This window comes from Aythya fuligula, chromosome 3, assembly GCF_009819795.1.
Source record: "Aythya fuligula isolate bAytFul2 chromosome 3, bAytFul2.pri, whole genome shotgun sequence".
Lineage (NCBI taxonomy): Eukaryota > Metazoa > Chordata > Aves > Anseriformes > Anatidae > Aythya > Aythya fuligula.
Window position 1 is genome coordinate 29,110,171 of NC_045561.1, and position 13,912 is coordinate 29,124,082.

Here is a 13,912-nt window from a genome sequence, read left to right on the forward strand (position 1 = left end):
TTACTGTCTTCAGATGGAATTGCATGTTTTGGTTTTGTTTTTACTATTATTTGTGACCATCATCTCTCATCCTGCCAGTGGGCACTACTGAGAAAAAGCTCTTGATTACTTGTTCCTTCCTTCCCATCAGGTATTTATATGCACTCATATGATCCTTCTGAATCTTCTCCAGGCTGATGAGTGCCAGCTCTGACAGCACTGGCTCCCATCCCTTCATTGTCTTTGTGTCCCTACTCTGGAACTGCTCCAGTAAGTACACATCCTTCTTACGCTGGGGAGAACAAAACTGGACACAAAACCACAGAGATGAGCACCAGTGCTTCATACAGAGGAACAATCCTCATCCAACAACCTGCCAGCAATGCTCTTCCTAACAAAACCCAGGATGCTGTTGGCCTGCTTTGCCACGAGAGCATACAGCTGGCTCATGGTCAGTTTGCTGTTCACTAGTACCTCAAGGTCCATTTCTGCAAGGCTGCTTTCCACTTGTGTATGCTGGTGCCTGGCGTTGTTCCTGCCCAGGTGCAGGACTGTGCACTTGCCTTTGTCGATCCACATGAAACTACTGGTGGCCTAGGTCTCTCTAACTGGCAGCACAACTAATCCACCCCATTTTGAATCATCTGCAATGTTGCTGAGAGTTGACTTACGCATCTTCACAAATACTAGCCATGATTTTAAAAGCAGCCCACTTTTTTTTTTTTTTCTTGTTTGTTTTGCTAGTGTAGTTACACTTGGCATTGATTTTGAACAGAACATGCTTCCTACTATTGTAGGTGTAACTGAATCTTCAGTTAACAATGACAGGGTAATATCCTTAATGATAAATTTGGAATAGAATAATGCATTCTAGTACTCAGTACTTAGTTCCTACAAATAAATCTGATTTTAAAAAATTCAGACTGCTTTAGGAAACAACCTCCTATTTCCATTTTACAAAAAAATGGGTAAGAAACCACTTCAATGAATTGTAAGACTTGTGGCTAGTATCAGAAATATGATACAAGCACGATTATCAGTCATGGGCCTGATATCCCACACTCATTAAATATTTTTTAAAAATAATTAAAAGAAAATCAAAGGTTGAAAGCCCAAATCCCATTGATTTCCGCATGAACAGGTTCCTCTATTGTGCTTCATCTAAATGAAATTTATTTTATGTGCCAATACATAAAACACTGATGTCCATGTTAATTTAGAAAAAAAAAAAAGGTTTTATTTGTGATATTATAGAATTCATTCATACCTGGCAGTATCTCTTATTCTTTAGCAGCACTGAGCTTAATCTCATCCTCAAGAGAATAGAACCATTGCACCCAGTAGCCCCAAAAACAGCAAAGGCTGCTCTCTCAACCGTTTTCTTCCGTGGTGTGCAATAAACAGGAGCAGAGAGTTTTGCATCAGCTGTGCCAGCCTGGCTCTAGGATGTGGATGAAGTATGCCCAGAGCAGAGCACGAAATGACCTTCCCACTCCTGGGTCCTGTGCTAGCCCCCCTGCAGGAAACCGCACTGCCCACCCACCGTGTCACTGGTCTGCACACAGCATCTTAACCTGCCGTGGGGAATACAAACTACTGACATTTAATTAACATTTCACCTCACTGTTCATACACTCTCTAATCAGATGTATTCTAGCGTAAGTAGAGGAACTCTAGGGTAGGTAGAGGAACTGCATTTTTCAGATTGGTATTTTCAAGTTTTAATTTTGCTTCCAACACTGCCTCACTATTCGCCGCCTTCTGATGTTGCCCCACCTTGTTCTCAGCATGGAGAGAGGCACTTGCCTCTCTTGCACCAGGTCTTTGTTTTGAGCATTTTGTTTGGTTGGGCTGTTTTTTAATAAAAGGAAGTAAAACCACACAATGTTTCTCCAGCAAAGCTTAAAGGGAAAGACTTGTCTTTAACCAGAAATGCTAATAACAGGAGACTCATGCAATTAGCAAGCATTAAAGCTTTTTTTCCCTAACAAATGATCTGATATTGTTCTCTTGGGGATTCTTTTTTTTTTTTCCCCCAAACACAAACAGTAAGCTGCTTACAACTCATTAAAATTAAACATTTACTGAAGAAAAAGAAATACATCTCAACAAGTAAAAATGAGTTTTTAATGCTGTTTTCTGTTTCAATGTATGTACATTTAAGTATCAAAACTTTGTCGAACTTTAGTGGCACTGAAGGGATCAGAAAAATGTGTAGAACATGCTCACATGGGTTATTTTTGCAGGGATCGCCCAAGTCACGCAGCCCCACTGAGCAAGAGACAATCGGAGATGGACAAGGCAGGCAACGGACACCAAGCAGTCTATCAGGTCTAGATCTGCCACGGTTTACTCCCATTTCAGAACAGCAATGGACAAGACCAACAGTTAAACCACCACAGAAGAGCTCTGTGTCATGATGGAGACCCTTGTGAATGAAGTCACCACTCAAACACTGCATGGCTTGGCTGAACAGGGAGGAGATAACCCATCCACAAGGTCTGTCCTGCCTCTGAGGACAGAAAGCCCAATACACTCTCTGGCTTATAGACCATACAAAGCATGGTTTTGAGGGCCTCATTCACATTGATTCACTGGCATCTCCAGTGCAATAGGCAGCTGGTGCCATGGCCTCTTCTCTGAGGGGCACTCCCCCACCAAGCTATTGTAACTGAGGAAGCTCACGCAGACACGTAACTGTTGGTGTTATTCAAAGCTTGCCAGTAGTTTTAGAAGGTCACACAGAAGGGGGCAACAACACAGACAAATTACAAAGCTTTGTTTTCCTATTAAACCTGGCTAATATCAGGCAAACAGCTATGGCAAAGGGGTACCCATAGTTGGCATACCAATAACAGACTTTCCTTGCAATTACAGAAATCCAGCACATTCTGCAATTACAGAAATCCAGCACATGAAAAAAGCACTCCACTGTATTTTACTTCAGTTTCTCTCCACAGCTCAGAGAAAAAAAGACCTTGAGGCACAACTCCGCACGGAAGTAAAGCAGTACATCCACCCTTCATCACGACACCATTAAGCTCCAGCACACCAATGAGGATTACTTTTGCCTTGAAACACGCAATGATTGTATGTTTTAAACCACTATGTTTTAAATGCACATTAAAATATTCATAAAAGGATCTTTTTGGCTACCTGGGAGCAAGGCATGGCAGAAGGCAGAGCTGTGCTGAGTGTTTCAGGACAGGACACTGAACATGCAACATTCCAGCGCAAAACCAGAGCAGGGATATGTAAGGTACCAGTCATGCAGTACATCCCGAATGGCAACACTGCAGTGCCTCCTGACTCAAATGCAGTCCAGGGCATTATTGGTGACCACTAATAGTCAGGAGCTAGGACCTCAGTCCTTGTCCCACCTGAATACCTAGCCAGTTCACCACTTTTAAATCAAATCTGAGTCCAGTCTTAAGTACCAAAACACCTAGGGACTGACTTTTACTCATGTTACCATTGCCAGTTACAGGAAACAATAATAAGCAATAGATTAATGTGCTGCATTTAGTGAACCATTCAAAAGGGTTGGTTCTGTCAATTACAAAAGCTGCAAAACTCATTAACCACATAGAAAACTTCTAATTTCCAATAAAAAAAAAATGTTGCCTAGGATTTCATAAGCTTTTCAACAAATGTTAGGAATAAAAAAGTGCATATTAAGGTAATCTGTTAAGAGTGCTTATTCTGTTTTTCCAGGTGTTTACTGTGATTGGAGTACTACACATTTGCATAACTTTTGGATTTTCTAGACATTAAGAGAGAAGCAAATATAAAGAGAAGCCTGTGATTTATCAAGTGGTTTTTCAGGAAGGAAGAGTAATTTTCCGTTACAAGACATCTGTACAGTTCACCATATAAATAGTTCTCTGTTCAAGACAACAGAATCATATTTTACTTGTGGGTTTAGCATATACAGCACATTCCCACCCCAATTCTGCTCCACCACCCCATTAAGAACTATCACTGAACACAACTGCTATGCTAGCAGGCAGAGAAATGACAGGGCATTTAAACCTAAAAAAGTTTTTTCTTTCCTTTAATTTTTATTTAATTTCAGGGTGGAGGGGACAACATATTAGTATAGAGTTTATGAATGTTGCTTCCAGAAGGCTTCTAGTCAAGACAAATTGTGATCGCCTTCCTCTGGCACCTTACTAAATCTCCTGAGTCTTTATTTATTTATACAGAATCCATCACTGCAAAGTCTGAGAGCACAAACATATTAAATACACTCCCCAAATGCATCCAGGCTGCTGTCATTGACACTGCCCAGGAAAGTAACCATGGAGTCTATTTTCCCATTCATCCCTTCAAGCCTGAGTACAGCTGAAAACAGCAAACTGAGTGTTTCTTCCTGAGACTAAACTGCACTATGTGTCGATCATAGGCCAAATGACAGATGTTTGAGCTGTGCAGAACATAACTAACCTTCAAATATACTAAATATATTTGATAAATATATATATTGATAAAACAGTGGCATCATGGAGTGGAGACTCCACTCCATCATATTTTTCTGTTACAGGGAGTTTCAGTGATCCTTCCATGTATGATAAATTGTCTTCTACAACCATTTATTTTTCACTGATAAACACTCAAAACCCCAGTCCTTTCAATAACCAGACAAGAAATTGCCTAATAATTAGGTATTGCAATTTATGGTTTAATAGCCTATGGGATTTAGGGCTGCTGCCTTCTCTGAGACTATGTCACACCTGTGCCCTTTTAGTATTACATAGCAGCTTAGCGTCCTCATTAGAGTCCAGAGATTAATATTAATGAGACAGATTCTCACTCGAGGCACGCTAACTTACACGACTTTAATTTCAATTTTTGAGTGAAACTTAGAATAAGAAATTACCTTTTCCTTATTACTTTTATTTTTAAGAGCTTCCAGTTTCTTTTGCATATCAAATGATATCACGAATAATGCAACCTTGATTAAAGCCAGGAAAATAGTAATCGTCTCCATACAACAGCAGAATCGATATGAGAAGGAGATTACAGAGTCTGTAATCCTTTTCTCTATGAGGAGAGATGAGTTCTTGTTTTTGATTCAGGTAGGCAAGCCTTGAATAAGTAAATCATTTGTAAATACAGTGGTTGAGGAAGCACGCTACTTAGGATTATCAGAATTGCTAATTCTGGCAGACTTGTAAAAGGATTGTGATTACATAGTAAAGAGTATTTTTCCTGTTATCTTTGGAAAGGAGATAGAATCTACCTCTGCAGCATGGCTTTGCTGGCTGTCTCACAAGGAGGAAATTATGATGCAATGCAAGATTTAAAATTTTAGTCACCTTTCTGGGATTCTCCAGGAACTCAATATAATACAGCAAAATTTGCTCTGCTGGGAAGAAAAATCCAGTGCAGAATACCAGTAGTTTAATGATACAGATGCTGCTACATGCATTAATACTTTAATTGCTGAATCCAAATGCACAGATCAGACACACAGGGACATCTGAAAACCACCTTTGTGGTAAATTAAGGCTTTTTTCCCCCTTGTTGTTTGAGGGTTGGAAGTTTTTGCAGCCAGGATACAAGAAAGCATACTTACACAATCACATAGCCTATCAGATTTCCCCCAAGTCACTCCTGAATTTTCAGGCCAATTTCAGCTCAGTTTGACAACAGAACAGCAGTACATTTTAGCAAGTTCCATGAAAATTACAGGCTGGGTAAGACAAGAGAAACACAAGAAATTGTCCTTCAGATGGAAGGTCAGCAGAACAACCACACCAGCTTTCTGGACACGGGGCATGCTGCCTCTCACCTTTGCATTTAGGTGACCTGGGAGAGACCTAAAATGCAACAGAGGAAACTGTGGAGTTCAGGGTGTAATCTATCATATTTTGGAAAAAAAAAAAAAAAAAACTTTTAAGCTGAAAGCTGAGCTTCCAGACAAGAGAAGAAAATTCACAGAGAAGTTTAATTCAGCAGCTGTGTTTTAATGCTTCCAAACTACAGAAGCTCACCATCCCGTTCAGAGCTGTTCCAAGCTGGATTCTTCTCAAAGCCAACACAGCACTTGGCACTGACAGCCTAAAAGAGCTGGGGTTTCTCATCTCCTTTGCACACACTACAATTTGTTATGCGAATGGCAGAAAAAAAAAATCTCAGAAAGTTGTCTAAGTTGGCTCTGAAAACATTTCTCTTCCTATCTTGGCCACAGAATTGGCTCCTCAACATAACTAAGGAACTACCTGGTCTGGTGGGAGGTGGGATGGAAATAGATAATCTTTAAGGTCCCTTGGAACCCAAACCATTCTGTGGTCCTATGTTTCTTTTAGATCTGGAGAAGATGGATGTCAGCTAACTACAATTTCCATTTTGTATTTATATTTTGTAATCACCCAACCTCCATTTTTTTTTCTGAATATGTTTGCATACTATGTGAAAAGCAGAATATATAAAATATATTTAAAAGCCTAACAGCAATTTTGCAAATAGCCTCATTATTGGCCAAAGGTGAGAGGAGACAGCAACTGACATAGTGCCGCCTGCTCTGAATTCAGGTTACTGTTCTACCACTGTAGCTATACCAGATTGTTTTGCACTATGCCCCAGTGGAACCACAATGAAAAATTAGCTGTACCACATTACAAATTACGTTGTTCTCAGCTCGAGCAGGTAATGGCATTTCAAGGTGCACTCACAGCATAGGAGGGGAGAAAAAAAAAACAGGCGCTTAGCCTGTAAGCCTCACAAGATTGCTCTCTATATATTCTGTGCTGGTATTTGTAAGCAATTCAAATTTGCTTCCTTATTTTACAAAATAACAAGGCCACATAAGACCTAACAAGCAGTTTGATTTCAAAATTCTGTTTCCTACATGTTTCAATGCACTTATCAAGGAGGCTCCCACAAGATGCAGCTACTGCATCTCTCCCTGGGGGCTGCAGTGGGGAGTTACAGGGGACTACAGACCATGCTGACTGCACTAACGGGTTGTCAAAACCCTTTGCTCTTCAAACGCTTCCCATACCTGCACAGGAGCCTGCACCTTCCCCAGACAGCTCTGGGCTGGAGGACACATGCACAGTGTCAGGAGCACAGCGCTTCCTTTTGCCATCTGCCTCGGTACGATGCAGCAGCATCCTAATGGCAACCTGGAGCTGCCACTAAAGGCTAAATAAGTTTAACTCCTTTAACTCCTCCTTTGTAACCAACTGCTGCTGTAGATCACCTTTATTATGACTGCTCCTAGCAGCATTCTTCTGTCTGCTTCACTTAGACCATTCGAGGCTGAAATCCCCTTCAAGAGAAGCCGCCAAATGAACTCATGTGCTTTTATCCCCCTTCCATTGTGCTGAACATTCACATTTCAGTCAGACTCCTCTGTTACCTCAAGCCCTTTTTCCTTTTCCATAAAAAAGATTCATACCTATGCTAGTAAGTACTTATCCCTGGCTATGTAGAGAAGTGCAAAATTAACATTAATTGCTCATAGCACTGTTTATGCTTTTGTTTATTAAAATGACTGCAGGCAGTTTAACTTCAGCCCTTACCTATCTCACAACACACAGAAGTATGGAGGTATTTTGCATCTGAGGTGTTATGAACTCTGAAGTATATATTTTCTTCCAGCCATTTCTATTTCATTTTTATTCTGTTACAGAAAAAAAGCATTTGGCCATTGGAATATATCACAGGTACTTAATCCTCACTCTGATTTAAACTTTGATTGTGGAGACTTCCAGACAAACTGGAGAGATGAAATAAAACACAAAGAAGCTTGTACCCAAGCATAAATTAAGGGTTTATTCTTCCCATTATCAGCAGATAAGGTGACCTTGATACTCCAGTAAGGAAAAATAAGAAGTGCCTCCTCCTCTCATGGTTGTTACACCCAAACTCTTGTTAAATCTCATTAAAAATAAGTGATATATGATATATGCACACTGGTCTCATACCATGAGGTGTAGTTGCTAAACTTGTCCAAACGCAGTGGAACCAGCTTCTACTGAGGACTTTGCTGAAGGCACCCAGCACCAACACAGGTCGGTGCCACGGGGTGCAGGAGAACACAGCTGGGAAAGCAGGGTGCAGTGGGGGGCTGTGGGAGCAGGGAGAAGGGTAAGGAACAGCCAAGACAACAAGGACAATCAGCATTAAAGAGCAAGCTTTGAGAAGACACAAATTATACTAAATTGGAGAGAAACAGAAGTGCATAAAGCAGAAAAAAAAATTAAAAACCTGAAGACAGAATTAGGGGCATCAAAAAATTAGCAGAAGCCTGAAAACAGAGAATGCAAAGGGAAAGACCGTGTGGCCTGTTATATTTTTACACATGAAAAGCAAGATGGGGGAGCACAAAGTATAAGTGACACTAAGATACAGAAAAAAAAAAAAAAAAAGGACAACCGTAAAGAAGGAAAAACACTGCAACAGGGAGAAAAATGCATGTTCAAATGATCACAGGTGGTCAGGTTTACAAAATTTCCTCATTAAACAGAAAATGGCCAAACATTAAAACATCCTTGCACTGTATATTGGCATGGGTTTGGCATTAATGCGGTTTAAAACTGCTGACTCACAAAATCTGCTGCAGCATCACACAGAAAGCTTTGTGCACTCGAGCTTGACTCTCCAAGATGCACATGAAACAGAAACAGGTTTGGGTGAGTCTCACAAACTGTACAAGACTGCTATGAGCAGAAAGTCATCACTACTGTATAATAAGAAAATAATATATCTCACCCTAACACCTTCATACAGGGGCAAGAGGTTAGAAATGCACTATAGCAGTGCAGCTCTGTGAATGATTTCTGCTTGAGACAAATACATTTAGAGTATCTTCCAGTCATTAACTAGACCACATAGCAGCATGTTTTAAAGTATCTGGCTTGCTGTTACCATGTGCATTTCAGTAATAAACTATGCTACATGTAAAAGGAAAATTAATAAATCAAATCTTACCAGTAATAACAAATATAAGGAGTTGCAATTACCTGGCCTTTTAATAGTTCTAACTGCTGGAAAATCAGACTTGCATTTATATTTAAAAATATGCGTGCTATTTTAGATACACAAACCTAACTCTGTCTGGAAGTGAGGCTATAAGGAGAAACACAGTGTAAAAAATCTATAGCCTCGTTAAAAAAAAAAAAAAAAAACATTGTAATGTAACCTACATTCAATAAGCACTAAAACTGACTTTAAAACAGGTTTTTTTTAATTGAATAAAATCACCGGAAATCCAGCTGATGGTATTCAGAGGCTTTGTATCTACCCAGTTTTTCTAGAGTTGGAAGTAAATTTCTGTTAGTGACTCCAAAGTTCTTAATTTCATAATTTCCAATTATAATACACACTTACAGAACTGCTCTAGTACCACCATTTTTTTGTGCTTTATGTATTAGTATTTGCTCTCAGCTTCAGATACATTTTAAAGTAATTTTTCTGTGGGACTTGAGCAATCCACAGAAATAAGACATCATTCATTTAAATTTATGAATGAAAAAATGCTGGGAACTTCTTACAAGGAAGAAAGAATTCAGGTTCCTTTTTCCATCTGTCCATATCTGTAAGCCTAAGTCATACTAAAAATTAAATGTATGTATATTATTTAGCACTGATGTTTATCTGAAAACATCAATTAACATTAATCTTGCTCAGCTGCTCTGCACGGGATCAATCCTAAAACTTCATTTCAATTTAACTGCAGCAGAGTAGCATTCAGGCACACAACAGAAGTAAACAAGATAGCATCTCTTTGCCATAAGTATAGTAAGGGCTAGACATACAGCTCACAAAGGCTGATAAACACCTTTTGGCATCACTGAAAACGTTAAGCTTTCTTCACTTCTGACTTGTATTGCCTACACATAATTAAGAATGATGTTAATAGAGCTTTATTAAAACATATAGGAACTCACAAAGGCACAGCAGCTGGTGTAGCGTTACACTAACTAAATTTAGACAGCAGTCCTGAAATAAAATAGAAAATAAAAGACTTGCATCAACACTTGTAATGGCAGCCTCACTTAGGATTATGGATTAGAGAAGACGGTTTCAAGGCCTGACTGAGTAAAACCCTGAGCACTGCAGTCTGACCTCAAGGAGAAGCCAGCCGGGAGCTGGACATAAGTTATCCTATGATGCTCTTTTATCTTTTCTAGTTTACCTATAATATGATGTCTGTGTTCCACTGGTGACAGTCTCAAAAAAAAAAAAAAAAAAAAAAAAAGACCACAAACCACCACCAAAGGAAAAAACAAAACCAAACTAACAAACAGAAGGAAAAAGAAAAGAAAAATCCCTGCCAATAAAACAGCACCACAAAAACCTTCAAAGCTTTAGAAGACTTTTCAGGTTTTCAGTATGCCATCATTAGCTGTCAATGAATAAATGAGATTTTCTATTTTACAAACAGAATTTTTCTTTGAGCCAACTCCTCAACTACAAAGCCAAATATAGAAATTTCTATTTGTTTCTGAACAAGTCCCTGAACCTGAGTAATTGCATATCAACTCAAATACATATATATATAATGTATATATATCATATATATATATATCAATAGAAGTTAATCGTGTACACAAAAGGATGGGAGTGTATGGGTGTAGATGCATTTTCATCTCCTTTCCAGCTACGAGGATCTTCATCAACCAACCTAAGAAGACACTCATCTATCATGGTGCTCATATCTATTTCACTACACAGTGAAAGACAGAGCTTTTCAGATGTTATAACATTGTGCTCAGACTTTGCCATTTTTAGTAGGATCCATAGCATACTGAGGCAGAAATCAAATCTCAGTAATCAGAAAGGAATCAAGTAGGAGTAGATGACAAAAACCCAAAACCCTAAGGGTCATCCAGACATTTTAGAATCATCACTGTGCTTTGAAAAAACGGTCAGTGATGGAGATATTATTACAACACAAGACTAAAAACACATCAGCACAAGGGATTAGTGAGTATACTCTGCCAGAAGGCATGAAAAGCCCTTTTGATTATGCCCCTCTCACTGTTCTGGTGTTATGTGGGACCTTGACACTGTTCTACAAGTGCATGCAAAACCAGGCATTGAAGGGTGAGAAAAATGAAATACTGTTTCAAATGTAGCTGCTTGTGTTCTATGCAGTGACATGATACCACCTATCAGCTGATCCACAGATTTTTGCTTTCATTGCAAAGAGGGAACCCCCACATAGCTGGGATGCTGTGAGGCAGAAGCTTCTGATTCTCAATAAGCAAAAGCCCTAATGAGGTTTAAGACAGCTTCCCCCATCTCTCTAGCACCTTCTTTAGCTAAACACGCACCTTATGTCTCCTCCACCTACTTTCTACTCTGAATATGCACTCAAAAACACAGGAATTAGCATGCACAAGCAGAATTGTGAATACACTGAGCACAGCAAACCAGCAGGCAGCTTACTACACCAGAGCAAGCAGCTGTATTCAAAACTTGGGGGAAGCCTTTGCTTTTCTCTAAAGCACACCTCTGACCTCCTGACAGCAGCAGCCACCTCAGAAGTGGTGGAGTGCCCATCCACAGCTGTCCAGGTGAGACCGCCCCACAGCAGCACTGTAGCAGCAAGGGTTCCCATAGCCATTCTCGGGGAGACCTCTTTCCCCCACAAGCCACAGAGTACAGTGACATTAAAAACAAATAAACGACTTGAGAGGGCAAGATGTCATATCACACCTCACTCCAAGTGCTCCTCTCACAAGAAAATCCTTCCCCTCATTTCAAAGACAAATCATAACCTGACCTGAAGTTAAACCCTAAACCCACATCCCTTCAACTCACTTTCTATTCCATATAAGCAGTGGAAACCAGAAAGAATGCCACACACAAGACAACAAGCTTTATTTAAAACCCAATGTACTCTTTGAAACCATTTAATGGAGATTTATTAAGAAGCACTACAGCCATGGCAGACATGCAAAAGAAACACTCACTCCTGTGGTCAGAACAAACTGTGTCATTTCTGGAAGCCTCTTGCTCAACAACAACTTGTGGATTTTTTTATCCACTTAATGCAGTCCTTTGCTTCTAATGTTCTCTTAGAAGTCCAATCAATTACCACCATAAGGAGGAACAATGCATCCAAGGAATTTTTACCTTCTAGTTGTCATTCAAAGCTGGTACATCCCATTAAACCTGCTTGCATTTTATAGCAGGCTGCATGTTGCGCAGTTGACTGGCATGCAGTCTGAAGTTCAGGCCCCGTGCAGGACAAGAAGTACCTTCACAGCATCTGGCTTTGCACAAATACACTGCAGCTATGGGAAATCTATCACCACCCGGGGAATCTAAGAGTAAGGAATATTGATCCTTAACCAACGCAGTGGTCAACTCCTGAATGAGCAACATCAGTCAGGAAGGTTTTATTGACATTGAGGCAGTAACCACACTCAGAACCACCTCAGGATTTGACCTAGGGATCTTATAGCAGCACGATATTCTGTCATTTGCCAGATGCTAGAGCTCAGCAGAATATTTTACAGCAGTCTTAGAGACTCATAACTTTTTATAACCCTGACACTGAATATTCAGGCTAGTGTTTAGAAGAACTAGGTAATAAGTGATAAACTGTATCATTTATTAGTAACTATCATTTATTAGTCACTGTAGCTTTTCATAGTATACCTTGGTTAGGTGTAAAATGTACTGTTTATCACTATGATCCACCATAAACTAATTCCTTTCCAACTAAGCACTCCTTCTAATTGCAGCCCATATACACTCTCACTTGACAATACAGGGATTTGGATGGCAATAGCATTTTATGAACTCTTTTCCCTCCTCTCCTGTTCCCAGTCATAATCTTCAGTCATACAGCACAAATGTTAACCATTATGAACCAGAAAAGAGAAAGATTCAGGTGGAAAAAAAAATAGGAGGGGAGGAATTTTGAACTGGAACATATCTTTGAACGTTTTTTAACACAGTTGTTATAAGCAGTGCAAGCCCAATACAGCAGGTACAGACAGACAGGGGCAAAGGAGCAGAAAGCTTCATGCCCGCAAAGCCCTCATACCACAGTGGTGAAAATGCCACATTAAATCTTAAGTGTTACTGGGAGTGGAACAGAATAAAACAGAAAAAGGTCAATAAAAAAAAGCACATGCGGCTGTGGTCGCCCCAGTTCAAAGGCACTGTAACAGAATTGGAAATGTCATAGAGAAGAGCAATGCCAGAAGTGGAAGATATGGAGTGACTTCTATATGGAGAGAAGATCAACAGGTTCACCTCAGAAAAAGACAGCTTGGTGTGACACGATGCAAAATGACTCATGGGGTGGGGATGATGAACAAGGAACAAGTACTTATTTTTTCACATTAGAGAATTATTAGGCAGAATAGAATATCATGCAGAATGCTCGCACCAAATTAAACTTCACATAAAGTATAATTAAATTGCATCCTGCTTTGCTGTAGGATGTTGTACAAAAGAAGGATAAAAACAAAACGAAAAAGGCAATTAAGTGAAAAAAGTCATTTGAGGCCAATTAAACAAAACAATTCAGATTCAACACTGCTTGGAAAGACCCAAATTACAACATATTGTATCCTGGAAAGGTACATTGAAGGGAATATGATTTTGTATTTGTCTTGAAGTATCTTGAAGTTTGACTTCCAGTCAAACACTATCAGACTAAAGAGTGGTCAAGGTAGATTTTGGCTTGCCCAAGTTGAGCCATTCTTAAATTCTGATTGCCACATCCTCACCATAGCAAACACCACCCTGCTGACACTCTTCATCAGGGCATGGAAAGAGAAAGCTCATCGGCTTTTTTGTCCTAACCTCTACCACCTCACTTTGTCAGCAGTTCCCAAAGGGGCAGAGGGAAATCATCGTGTAAATCGCGTAGGCAAACCCTATGGAAGAAGAGTAATTTCCAGCACTGTCCTCTTAGATGCTTCATACACTGGTAAGCTACTGCTCTCGATTTCCTTTG

At 39.7% G+C, this 13,912-nt stretch overlaps 1 protein-coding gene and 1 long non-coding RNA gene across 2 annotated transcripts in view; one reads left to right on the forward strand and one right to left on the reverse strand.

Annotated features, from left to right (window-relative positions):
* Positions 1-5,868, forward strand: part of LOC116487728 — a 50,982-nt gene extending 45,114 nt beyond the window's left edge. The window contains exons 4-5 of the long non-coding RNA XR_004253096.1: positions 131-249; positions 2,226-5,868. This is a non-coding gene — a long non-coding RNA (uncharacterized LOC116487728). The remainder of the gene's footprint in view (positions 1-130; positions 250-2,225) is intronic.
* SMYD3 (SET and MYND domain containing 3) overlaps positions 1-13,912 on the reverse strand; it is a 397,374-nt gene that overhangs the window by 281,722 nt on the left and 101,740 nt on the right. The window lies entirely within an intron of this gene.